This window comes from Mytilus galloprovincialis, chromosome 13 (assembly GCF_965363235.1).
Source record: "Mytilus galloprovincialis chromosome 13, xbMytGall1.hap1.1, whole genome shotgun sequence".
Classification (NCBI taxonomy): domain Eukaryota; kingdom Metazoa; phylum Mollusca; class Bivalvia; order Mytilida; family Mytilidae; genus Mytilus; species Mytilus galloprovincialis.
The window spans coordinates 41948501-41960589 of record NC_134850.1 but is presented as its reverse complement, the minus strand read 5'-3'; the positions used below and the strand labels follow the sequence as shown (position 1 = coordinate 41960589).

At 33.4% G+C, this 12089-nt stretch overlaps 1 long non-coding RNA gene across 1 annotated transcript; it reads right to left on the bottom strand.

Moving 5' to 3' along the window:
- Positions 1-386: 386 nt before the first annotated feature.
- LOC143056647 (uncharacterized) lies at positions 387-11614 on the bottom strand. Its single transcript, XR_012972438.1, has 3 exons — positions 11445-11614; positions 10227-10304; positions 387-736 (listed from the first exon to the last, which is right to left on the bottom strand). It is a non-coding gene; the product is annotated as an uncharacterized LOC143056647 (long non-coding RNA).
- Positions 11615-12089: the final 475 nt, after the last annotated feature.

The following is a 12089-nucleotide window of genomic DNA, read 5'->3' as shown; positions in this document are numbered from 1 at the left end:
AGTTACAAATTGACAATTTACGAATTAAGCATTATGAATTTCACAGTAACAAGTTACAAATTAACAATTTACGAATTAACAATTTAGAAATTACAGTTACAAGATACGAATTGACAAGTTACGAATTAAGAATTTTGACCCCGTTGGCTTTCCATAATAATTGATGGAACATTTTTAGAAAAGTTCTGGTTAAGTGCGCATTTCACATATATATGTTCTTATATCTAGCATGTTATAAATTTTATGGATTGATAACTGAGGATAGGATATCTAAACTGCTAATAAAAAATAAGACATCCCTTCACAATTAAATCAGTACCTCTATTTCAAGAATATAAGAAAGAATATATACATACATCAGCTCAGAATAATACAAGAAGGCATAATTGTTTGCAATGATCAGAACATTCATTCATTTATTCAAGAACAAGAACATATAATTATTTTTAGCCAGTTTTAAATACTAGAATCTTCTTTCCATTCATTTTGAAATAGAAAAAATAAAAATCTTTGTGTGTTATCTGGAAACCATACGATGTCCCAACAATAACCTGATAAGTACCAGAATAATGTAGTTGTAATTTTTCCCTAATTCGTGTTGCAACATTCGAACTACTTTGTTGAAATGCCTCTCGTGCATATCTCAATATAGTTTGTTGCATTGCGTATCTCATATCAACCATTAAAATTTCAACTGAACTGGATCTTTTATATTGTTTTCCATGTCTTTTAGATTCTAAAAAATCAACAACGAAAAAAGTATTAAAGAGCATTACAAGGATGAAATTTTTTTATCTATCATTTTTTATTGTGTATTTGAATATTTACATCTTTTACTAATTAACGTTGATAAATATAAACTTTTCTCTAAATTTTCAGCTATTTTACCCATTCTGAACTAAATGTTTAAACAAATGACAATTAAGGTATAATGATTGCGTTTTTCTTCAAGAATAATTTTATGTCCAGATAATTGATAGCCTTTGTATAGAAACTAGACAAAAAAAAATTGGTTGTGTGTTCTAGTGAAAGGAATGTTGCCTAGCAACAGTTTTATTAAATAGACAAATTATCATACGCATCGCTTTCTCATTACAAATTAGCATAATTCAAAATAGTATCGTTTGTTCAACAGTAACTTAAAAATGAAAACGAAAAGTCACTTCAATTTCTGTTTAAGATAGGCATAGCCACGACCTTTCAACAAAAATAATTGCTAAGCAACGGTTAAAAAATATGTCATTTTTTCCATTATAAGGTTTCAAAATAGCAATGTTTTAAGATTAAGCTGCCAAAGATAATTATCTAGTTCCTACATGAGTCAACCTTTATTCTTTTATAAGAGGTTTACATTGAGCGCCTGCATATGGAGTATATATCTCCCAATTGATACGATATTTCCCGGGCTTGTATTTCCTATAATTAGTTCCATTATATCTAGGATTGCTGCTCATTAAGGAAGCGATTAAACCAAGAGTTCAAAATGGTGAAGTTGAAATCATTCCTTCGTTAATTTTATGGACGCCATCACGAGTTGGTTGAGCGTTCTGGAATAACCGTTTCACAGATGATATCGGATATGTTCCTTATGTCGTAACTACAACGCCTTCCCATTTCACGAATGTGACCTACCAAATTAGACGTTTTACCGGATTTGTAATAAAATGAGCAACACGACGGGTGCCACATGTGGAGCAGGATCTGCTTAACTTCCGGAGCACCTGATATCGACCCCAGTTTTTGTTGGGGTTCATGTTGTTTAGTCTTTTTTATGTTTTGTCTTGAGTACTTTTATTTGTCTGTTAGTCTTTTTTTCTTTTTTTTAGCCATGGCGTGGTCAGTTTATTTTCGATCTATGAGTTTGACTGTCCCTTTGGTATCTTTCGCCCCTCTTTTACAGTAAAACCCGATCAGATTGGTTTATAAGAACAACCATCAGTAAGAAGTGAAATTAATTCAATTGTAGATCAAATATATATATCAACAATAACAATACTTGCCTCTTTTCTATAATTAATTTGCCTCTTCTCCCCCGCCCCAAATAAATAATAATTTAATGACTCAAAATTTAGTTTTATAATAGCCAGTTTAAGATATCTTCTTATTGTTGTAGCTAAAATTAAATAAGGTACACTGGTACATAAATAATGGCATTGCCAATTAAAAACTGCAAGTAAACATTTAATCATATCACGTGATAAAGCTCATTAAAATACCAGGCTTATAATTTTTACGCCTGATGTGCGTTCTATCTACAGAAAACTCATCGGTGGCTCTGGAATCAAATCAGTTGTAAATGACGTAACGAATCAGAGTATAGAAACATATGGAACGCCACAGCTGTCTTATGTGGAACTCTTATATTACGTTACGTTGTTTTATTATAACTTGATAGTTTGTCTTTAAATAATATGGTTTTGACATTACGTAATGATGTTTTGATATATAGGGAATAATACATGCCAAACTCCGTATCATATGTCGTATCATCCCGAGACACCAATATCAGCCCAAGGGCCTTTAAGCCCGAGGGATGATAATGGTCGAGGGTGATACGGCATGTGATAGGGATTTTGCCATATTTTATACGCTTTATCATATATTTCAACAGAAGAGTATTATATTATATGAACTGTTTTCTGATCCATAGCACTGGATTACCTTCAGTTCTACCTTTGTCTTGTTTCAAAGGCCTTAAAAGAACTGCTCAACTTCTTATCGAAGCACCTAGGTTACATTACAATTTGCGTGCTGTTGTTAAAATAATATTTTGTTTATTATTGTATTTTTTTATAGTTCCATTTAGTGTGCCAAAAAATATGAAAACTTGACGTTTGTGACGTCACATACCAAACAATGACGTCATTCAATAAATTGCGTCACGCCCGAATGACCGTTCTATTGGACCTATTTTGAGGAAAATTTTTCTTAAACAAAAAAAAAAACCAAAACTGACTTTATGTAAAAAAAAAAAAAAAGTAAAAAAAAAAAGTAGGGGAGTGATAAAGGGTATGCAATAAAGGGTTGGGGTTTGATAAAGGGTTTGCGATAAAGGGTGCGCATCAAAGTTGTGCTACATTTATCAACTATGCAAAACTATTGTATTTACTACTAAACATATGATAAAACTCAATTTACAATACTCATTACGTAATGATATTTCGATATTACATGATATGGTTACGTATTGACTTGATATAGTTTTGTCATAACTACATGTGGTTTCACCATTATTTAATGTGGTTGTTTCAATAGGCAATTTGGTTTTAACACTTGATTTGTATATAGCTGTTTCATTACATATTGTGGTTTTGTTATCTCTTAATGATGATTTGCCACTTCTTTATATGGCTTTAACATTACGTAATGATGTTGACGATTATATATACTACATGATGTGTTTGTTTCAGTATTTGATGTGGTCCTGTCATTCTTTGATGTGTTTATCCCATTACTTGACAAGGTAAATCCACGTGACCATTTCGGAAAAAATATGTTCTATTTTGAGACCGATTTCTATAAGTCGTTTGTGTAATGCGTTTTGAGTACCGCTATCCATGAAGTTTAAGTTCAAATTAAAGTTAAAGTTGTTGTTCAAAGTAATTTTATATAAACGGGGGAACGACAAACAAAATTTAAAAAAAAAGTACTAGAAATTTTTCAAATGTGGTATGATTGCCAATGAGACAACTCTCAACCACATAATTACCAAGTTTCGAATTGAACTTCGAGTTTGAATCGCATTTAAAGATGGTGTTCCCCATTACGATTCGACTTCAACTTTGAATTTGAGTCACTTTTTGGCGTACAGTTCGAGTTAGACCTTTATTTGAGTCTCATTTAGATTAAGATTCGGAGTTGAAATTCGAGTTAGCTAATATGAGTTCTATTCAAAAAAAGATTATCGCGGATCAATGACTTTTGCTCGCAGCCTCCGAATAGAGGGCTCAGGGTATCCGTACAAAATATAAATAATTTTACAGCAAAGAAAACACAACATAGAACTTGAAATAAAGTTAGATGTGGTGTGATTGCAAATGAGACAGTTTTGCACAAAAGTTTAAATGCAGTAGATGTAAGCAACAATAGGCAACCGTGCAGCATTCAAAACACGATAAAGGCAGTACAAAAGACCACAATGTAAAATTATGAAGCAATTCAAACCAGAATACTAACGGTCTAATTTATAACTTAACAATCTTCGAAAAACAAATATGACACCCATGAAACAACGACAACCATTGAACTACAGGCTCATCCCCAACCTATCAGTATGAATGGGTAATATAAATCCATCCGGGTGATCTCAGGTGCTTCGGAAAGGTAAGCTGATTTTGCTAACTGTGTGGCACTCGTTAGTTTACATTTTACAATTGGAACATATCCGTCGTCACCAGCGAAACAGTGAGAGTTGATTTTAAGTGTCTCTTTTTGTTAAAAATACAGTACTTTTGGTTCGTGTCGAGCATGCGACATTAATGTAGCGACAGATACACCAAACATATATGCCGTCGTCGGTAGTGGCGTCGGCGTCTTCGTTTAGACCGTTAGGTTTCTTGTATGAATTGTTTTTACATTTTTCATTTCGGGACCTTTTAAAGCTTACTATTTGGTATGGGTTGTGGTCAATGTTGGCCATACAGTCAAATATAGTTATTAACTTCTACTTCATTTAGTACTGATGTGGTTGAGAGTTGTATAAATGGCAATCATTCCACATTTTTTATTTCTATTCACATATTGTCTATCAGTGGGCTTTTTTTAATTACATATTACCAAAATGAAACTATTTTGACATGCATTGTTTAAGCCCCAGTCCCACTTGACCACGATCGCACCACGCTCACTGCGATCTAAATTAAATTCAGATCGTGGTGAGGTCATGAGCGGCATGAAAATATAAATTTTAGTTGCTTCCACGATGCTAAGTACGTCCTCATTACGCTTCTACAACGATCCCGCTACGATCCCGCTACGATTATACGACGTTCTCACTGCGCTTATTCTGCGACCTCACTACGCTTATCAAGATCTTTCTACGCTCATCATGTTCTCACTAGGACCATACCACGAGTTAACCGATTGCAACACGATCTTACCACGCTTCTACTGCGATTAAAGCACGTTCTTACCACGATTATACTTCGTTCATACCGCGATCTTTCTACGTTTTCAGCAATAACGTCAACATCGTGTTCCATATTAATACAGTTCCATTCCTTCTATTTCTGATTAATACGAAGATTTCTCTGAAACAAAACAGCCATGCCATCAAAATCTACTAGAACACGTGGGCGTGGTGGTAGGAGTTGATGATAGGCAAATGGAGCTCTGATAGTAACGAATCTTGATCCAGCAAAGATGTCGGACCGACCAATCCAACCAAAATTACAACTTATTGCTGGTCCATCAAGCTCAAATGACGATATTGTAGTGAACGATAGCAGAGATGACACAGATGTGTCAATAGATATAGGAAGATGTGGTATGAGTGCCAATGAGACAACTCTCCATCCAAGTCACAATTTATAAAAGTAAACCATTATAGGTCAAGGTACGGTCTTCAACTTGGAGCCTAGGCTCACACCGAACAGCAAGCTATATAAAGGGCCCCCAAAATTTACTGGTGTAAAACCATTCAAACGGGAAAACCAACAGTCTAATCTATATAAAAACGAGATTCATGGTTGAACCGTTAGAGAAAATGGACAAGAGGTCCTAATTACATACAGAGAAACAAAACTCGGAGATATTTGATATATTTTATGTGAAAATTACAATGAGAATGATGGTCGTAGTATGAACGTAGTGAGGTCGTACGAAGAGCGTGATGAGGACGGGAAGGGCGTGCTAGAATCGTACTGTGGTCTTGAATAGCGTGGTGTAAACGTGGTATGGCCGTAGTGGAAGCGTAGTTGGGTCGCGGGAAGAACGTAATGGTCGTAGTGAGGTCGTAATAACGTCGCTGTGAGATCGTAGCGCAGTCTCTCCGAATAGAATCATGCTTTCGCTACACTCTCGCTACGATGGTACAGCAACCTTTGCGATCTTACCACGATCTTACTGCACTCTCACAACGCTTTTACTACGACCTGATTTCACCACGACCGCACTACGATTGTTTTGAACATGTTCAAAGTTGGCAACGATCATCACGATCTTGAAGACCTCACCACAATCGTGATACTACCTTACTGTGATCTACAATTTGCATTTTTTCACAGATCGTAGTGCGATCGTGGCCTAGTGTGACTGGGGTATAATACTAGTATATGAGTTATTCTTCAAGATCCAAGGTTCTTTGGAATCTTTTACGAACTGATTCTAATACTGCTTCCATTTGAGCACTAAGGAAAAAACGACAGGACCAAAAGGTTTTGGGATATCCCCCTTTAATATATTCGAATTGCTGTAAATGTTTTAGTACTTTTTTCTTAATTTTGTCTGTTGTTCCCCTTTTTTATACCAAATAACTCTGAACAACAACTTGAACTTTAATTTGAACTTAAACTTAAAATGAATAGCTGTACTCATCCAAAGCGCATTTATTTACACAAACGACATATCGGTCTCAAAATAGAGGTAACCGGTGAGATCACGAATCACGTACGAATCACGAACGTATCACCTACTTTGCCGTATGAAACGAAGCGGGATCATTAATTTCAAGTTAGGATGCCTTAGTGTTCATTATTTTCTCGCTTTGATTATAAGTGCATTTTTTATTGATTGATACGAGTACTGCCTGTTTTATTCTTTTTATTTTGTATGTCATCGTCAGTCACGGAGCATTTTCTGGTGGGAGTGGTGGGGGGCTTATATTTTTTTAGAACAAAATACTTTTAGTCTGATTTTGATAAAAACAATAATTCTGGTCAGCACCTAGAGTAGAGAACGACCGTTTGATTTGTAAAAAGGGGGGGGGGGCTGAAATTAAACGGCAGGACAGGCCATAGGGAAATCATAAATAAATAAAAAGATAGGATCTCTTATTTTTCATTATTGCAAACTTGAAGCTTTTAAAAACAAGTAACAACTTTAATTGGATGCAGTACTAAACTTTCCCAAACATTACACACATTTCGCGTTGAAATTGTGACCAAAACATGAGTTTAAAAACCGACCATTTACCTTGCATGGAAAAAGGGGGGGGGGGGTATTTTCTGAAATAAATAATTTGATTCCAAATTCTTAGATACTGAACGAATAAAGAATAGTTAGAAATGGCAGAGACAAAAATAATTTCTGACGAGAAATTTGAACATACCCTTCCTTAAACATGCCCTTCCCCCAGTCCAAAAATTTCTGCCACAATCATAAATTTGCCTGATAATTTTCGCCTAGTAATTTATTAGGACTGAAATTACCGGCCAAGTCATATAATAAGGTTTTAATTTCATATCCAGTCATGTATTTGACAAGTTGAAAAATGACCAATTTTGAGGAACGTCTGTATATACTTTTATATAGGAAGTGACCCCTCCTTGGGCGCATACATGCAAAACTTAAGAAAGAATTAACTGAACATTTGTATTAATTCGAACCATTGTTTAGAATGAGCTAAATAAAAAAGGGGGGATTCCTTGTACTCTTTGTATTTAGGGGGGGGAAAAGAAAATAACGAATACCGAATACTTAACAGAAAACTTCATATATACTAGGTGTTCTTTCGCAGAATAAACAATGAATAACCAAATAAGATATAATAATATAATTTTATAATTCCAGCGAATCAAGTTCCAATTTTTTTTCGGCGGACTATTCTTTTTTCCTAGACCAAATATCTTAAATAATACCAGTAATACCGCATACTAAATGGGGGTTAGTGGACGACCCTTTGATTCTAGGATCGGAGCTGACAGATCACGAAAATAAATTTATTGGCCAGTGGAAAAAAAGTAATAGATATGCTGGCTTCCACCTAAAAAAACTGGCTTTCAAATTCTATTATACAGTAAAATGATACATGTGTAATAAATAATCTTGCGTGTAGCAGTTGAATTTTTTTTTCTAAAAAAAATAATCTTACTGACCAATCTGCCAGACCTGCCCATTCAGAATCAAATGGTTCCCTCCTTTTACCCTCCTCAAAGATACATGTAGATGATCGATATCCGCTTTAACTGCGATATAAAATAATACATAGAAAAAAGACGGGGGAAACTGGGGGTGGGGGTGGTCAAACTGATTTTTTTTATTATTGGTTGCAAATTTCTTGTAAGGGACAGTACATTACAGTCCCTTGCAAGAAATAATAAAAAAAAACATCATTTGTCCAGGAACGACCATTTAACATGAAGAGGGGCGGGAGAGGGTATGGTTCTTTCGGAAAGAATATATTTGATTATGAATTTTAAGGAAGAAAAACAATCTTATCTTGGATAATTACCACCAAAAAAAATCGTTGAATATTAAATTTCAAAAAAATAATTTCAGTCGCGCCGCATAAAATTTTTTTCAAGTTAAATGGTCGGTCCCTACTAGTTCAAATGTTTATTTTTTGACAAATATACATTCAATATCTTCTATATGTTTTTCTTTCAAACACATGTACCGTGTCCAATTAATTGATTGTCCCCATGATTAAACCATGCTATCATTCCACGTGACTATTAAAAGTGTAGAAGGTGACCACCACAGGTATACATTAATATTTTTTTATACGTACTGTTTCGTTTTGATCCGTACATAGGCACTTCCGGTATATAAGTTAAAAATACATAGTCTTATATATCCATCCTTATACCTGAAAGCTCGTATTTTATCATTGTTTTCTAATAAGGAAACTTTGTGAGGTGTCAAGGGGTATTTTAGTCGATAATTCGTTTTTAGAGAACTTTACCCAATATGAAAATCACTGCTCCCAATACGTTCGTTCGTCATTATTCGTCGGTTCGTGATCTCACCGGTTACCTCTACTAGAACATATGTTGTTCCTAAATGGTCACGCGGCTATACCTCATCAAGTAATGAGATAACCACACCAAAGAACGACAGGACCACATCAAATACTTAAACAAACACTTCATGTAATGTTAAATCGTCAAATTTTGAAACATCATTACGTTATGTTAAAACCACATAAAGAATTGGCAAATCATCATTAAGAAATAACAAAACCACATCATATAATGAAACACCTACATAACGTCAAGTCAGATACACACCAAGTAATGTTATTTTTTTCAGACCGTATGCATGAGTACTGGGACCGTAAGCATACGGTCTACACTGTATGCGTACTTTTTTTAAAATACTCATACGGTCGGACCAGTTAGCAAAGTTAATTAATGCATATAACTCTCCAATTGATATAAAAAAAAAAATTGTAATTGAAAAAAACCTTTATATTTTTAAAATTTTTAAAATTCACGCTAATTGAATCTGTTAATCTCTTGTATTTAGCATGTCGATCACTCAGTAAAATAATTGAATTATGATCACTAAAATTGAAAATATCGGAAGTAAATATAATGTTGGAGGACAATTGTTTTAGAATATTTAGCAACTATACAAAAAAATGCAAATGCTAAGGAACATACACGAACTGCAAAAAATGATAATGTAAAATATATTAGAACGTAACTTGTGGTAGCAAGTGTAACATTGGTTGAGAATACCAAAATTAGGATCAAGATATACAATTAAACAAATATTAAATTTCAATTGTTCATTTGTTCTTTTTGTCCGTGTAATTGTAATAATATTAATTAGTAAAACTAAAAATAAAGATTGTGATTAATGTTAATTTGTTTAAATTTAACCTATATGATCTAATAACATTTATGGTCATCTCGTACTGGACCATACGTATACTCATACGGTCCGACCGTACGCGTATGGTCGGACCGTACGAGTATACATATACGGTCCAAATACTCATATGGTCTGGAACATCAATACCACATTGCCTTATGACACAACCATATTAAATAATGGTGAAACCACATCGATTAATGACAAATAAAGTAATGACAAAACATTATCAAGTCAATACAAAACCATATCATGTAATATAGAAATATCATTATGTAATAAATACATATCAAAACCTCATTACGTAATCATGGTAATGTCAAAACCAAATTATGTAAAGACAAACTATCATAAAGTTATAATAAAATAGCATAATTAACGTTATATAAGAGTTCCACATGAGACAGCGGTGGCGTTCCATAGAAACCAATTACGTTTAATATGTTTCAACTTTGAGAATTCATGATTACCATTTCTGTGGTTTTGGTTGTATTTAAAAACCATTGATGAGCCGCCATATTCTTCTTTGAACGATTCAGCATAGAAGTCTGGAATAATAATTAAAAAATACATTATGTTATTGGAGTTGTATTCAAATAAACCTACCTGTATCTAATCAACAAATGAACAGAGGTTATTTCATGGAAGTGTCTTAGTGAATTGTTTATAAATATCTGTCTATATATATGTATGTATAATATACTTGTTAAAGTATAACATAATAACATATTTTCATACTGAAATCAAATGTCAAGAAATAGATGTGAAGTTTGTTATTCGATGTTCGATACGGTTGGATATTCAAATTCAGTTGAAAATCATAAAATAAAAATATTAAATAACATTAAAAGCATAATTTTTATAGTTAAAAAGAGTGAAACGATACGTAGGAAATCGTTTTATGACCCCTTCAAGTTGTCTTATACTCTCGTTGTCCATAAATATAAAGGTTTTAAAAGTAAGTGTATATCTAATATTTCTTAAAAACAAAAACAAAAACCGAACACTCTAGAAACATTAAGAAATATCAATAGAAATATATATGGAAAGCCCCCAAAAAAGAAATATATAGTGAAAACCTATCTGGGATCGCCTAAATGACGGTGAGACCCCTGTTCTTTCAATGTCAGTTTCTTTTTTGGGCTTTCCATAAATATTTCTATTTCTAAATGTTTCCTGTGTTATATTTTTGTTTTTTGTTTTAAGAAATATCATATATAAAAGTACATATTTGAAGTCGGTTTATTGATAAAAATCTATATTACATAAAGACAGATGTGCAACTTAGAAAAGGGTGTATATTCGAGGACAACGAGAATGCATGACAGCTTGAGAGGTTATTTTTAAACGATGTCCAACGTAGCTTATCAGTCTATGAAAATCATGCTTTTAATGTTATCAAGTATATAATTTTTTAATGATTTTCAACTAAATTTTGAATATCGAACCGACTATTGAATATCGAATATCGAATAACGAAACGGCTACTAACCTCACACACATTGTCAAGACCTAAAATCATTCTTAAATTGCGAGTGTGATATTAAGTTTCATACCAGAATGCTCCTTCACTATTCAACTACAAATACTCTGACTAATACTTATGTTATATGTATGGGTTTTTTTTCTTTTTGCATAAGATAATAATGTGTAAGGTATATAAAGGATTATAAAGTTAAATTACTCACTACCGAAGACATCAAAATACAGGAAAACCAAACAAACCACCAATTTATTCATCGCTTTGCTCTTTTTAGTCCAACGGAAGATATGAATAAAGCAGAATCGCAAACTCCCTCAATTACTCGTCTTCGAAGATCCCGGTATATTTCAACGACAAATTGGAAGTGCCTAACATTCCGTGATGTGATGATGGTCTTTTATATATAGGTTGTACTTTATTTCAAAATCAATTTCATAAATTAACATTATACTTCCTAGTTGTAGAGAATTTAACCAATAAAGTATTTAGAATCGTTTTGGAAGTATCAAGTTCTAACCTTCTTTTAGAGGGCCCTTCTACAATGTAGTGGAAACCCTTGAAAAAGGCATGCTTTGAAGATAAATATTAAAGAGAGTACTTACTTTGTGTGTCAATGGTCAAGTGCATTTTACACTTTGCGTTTAAAAATTGGAAAATAATCTTAAAAATATCAGCTGATTCAGAAATTTTGTCGTACATATATCCACGTCCACTTGTATTTTTGTCCATCTTATGAGTTAAGCCTTTTTCAACTGATTTTTAAAGTTCGTTCTTATGTTGAACTGTTATACCACTGTTCAAGTTAGGGGAGGGTTTGGGATCTCGCTAACATGTGTAACCCCACCACATT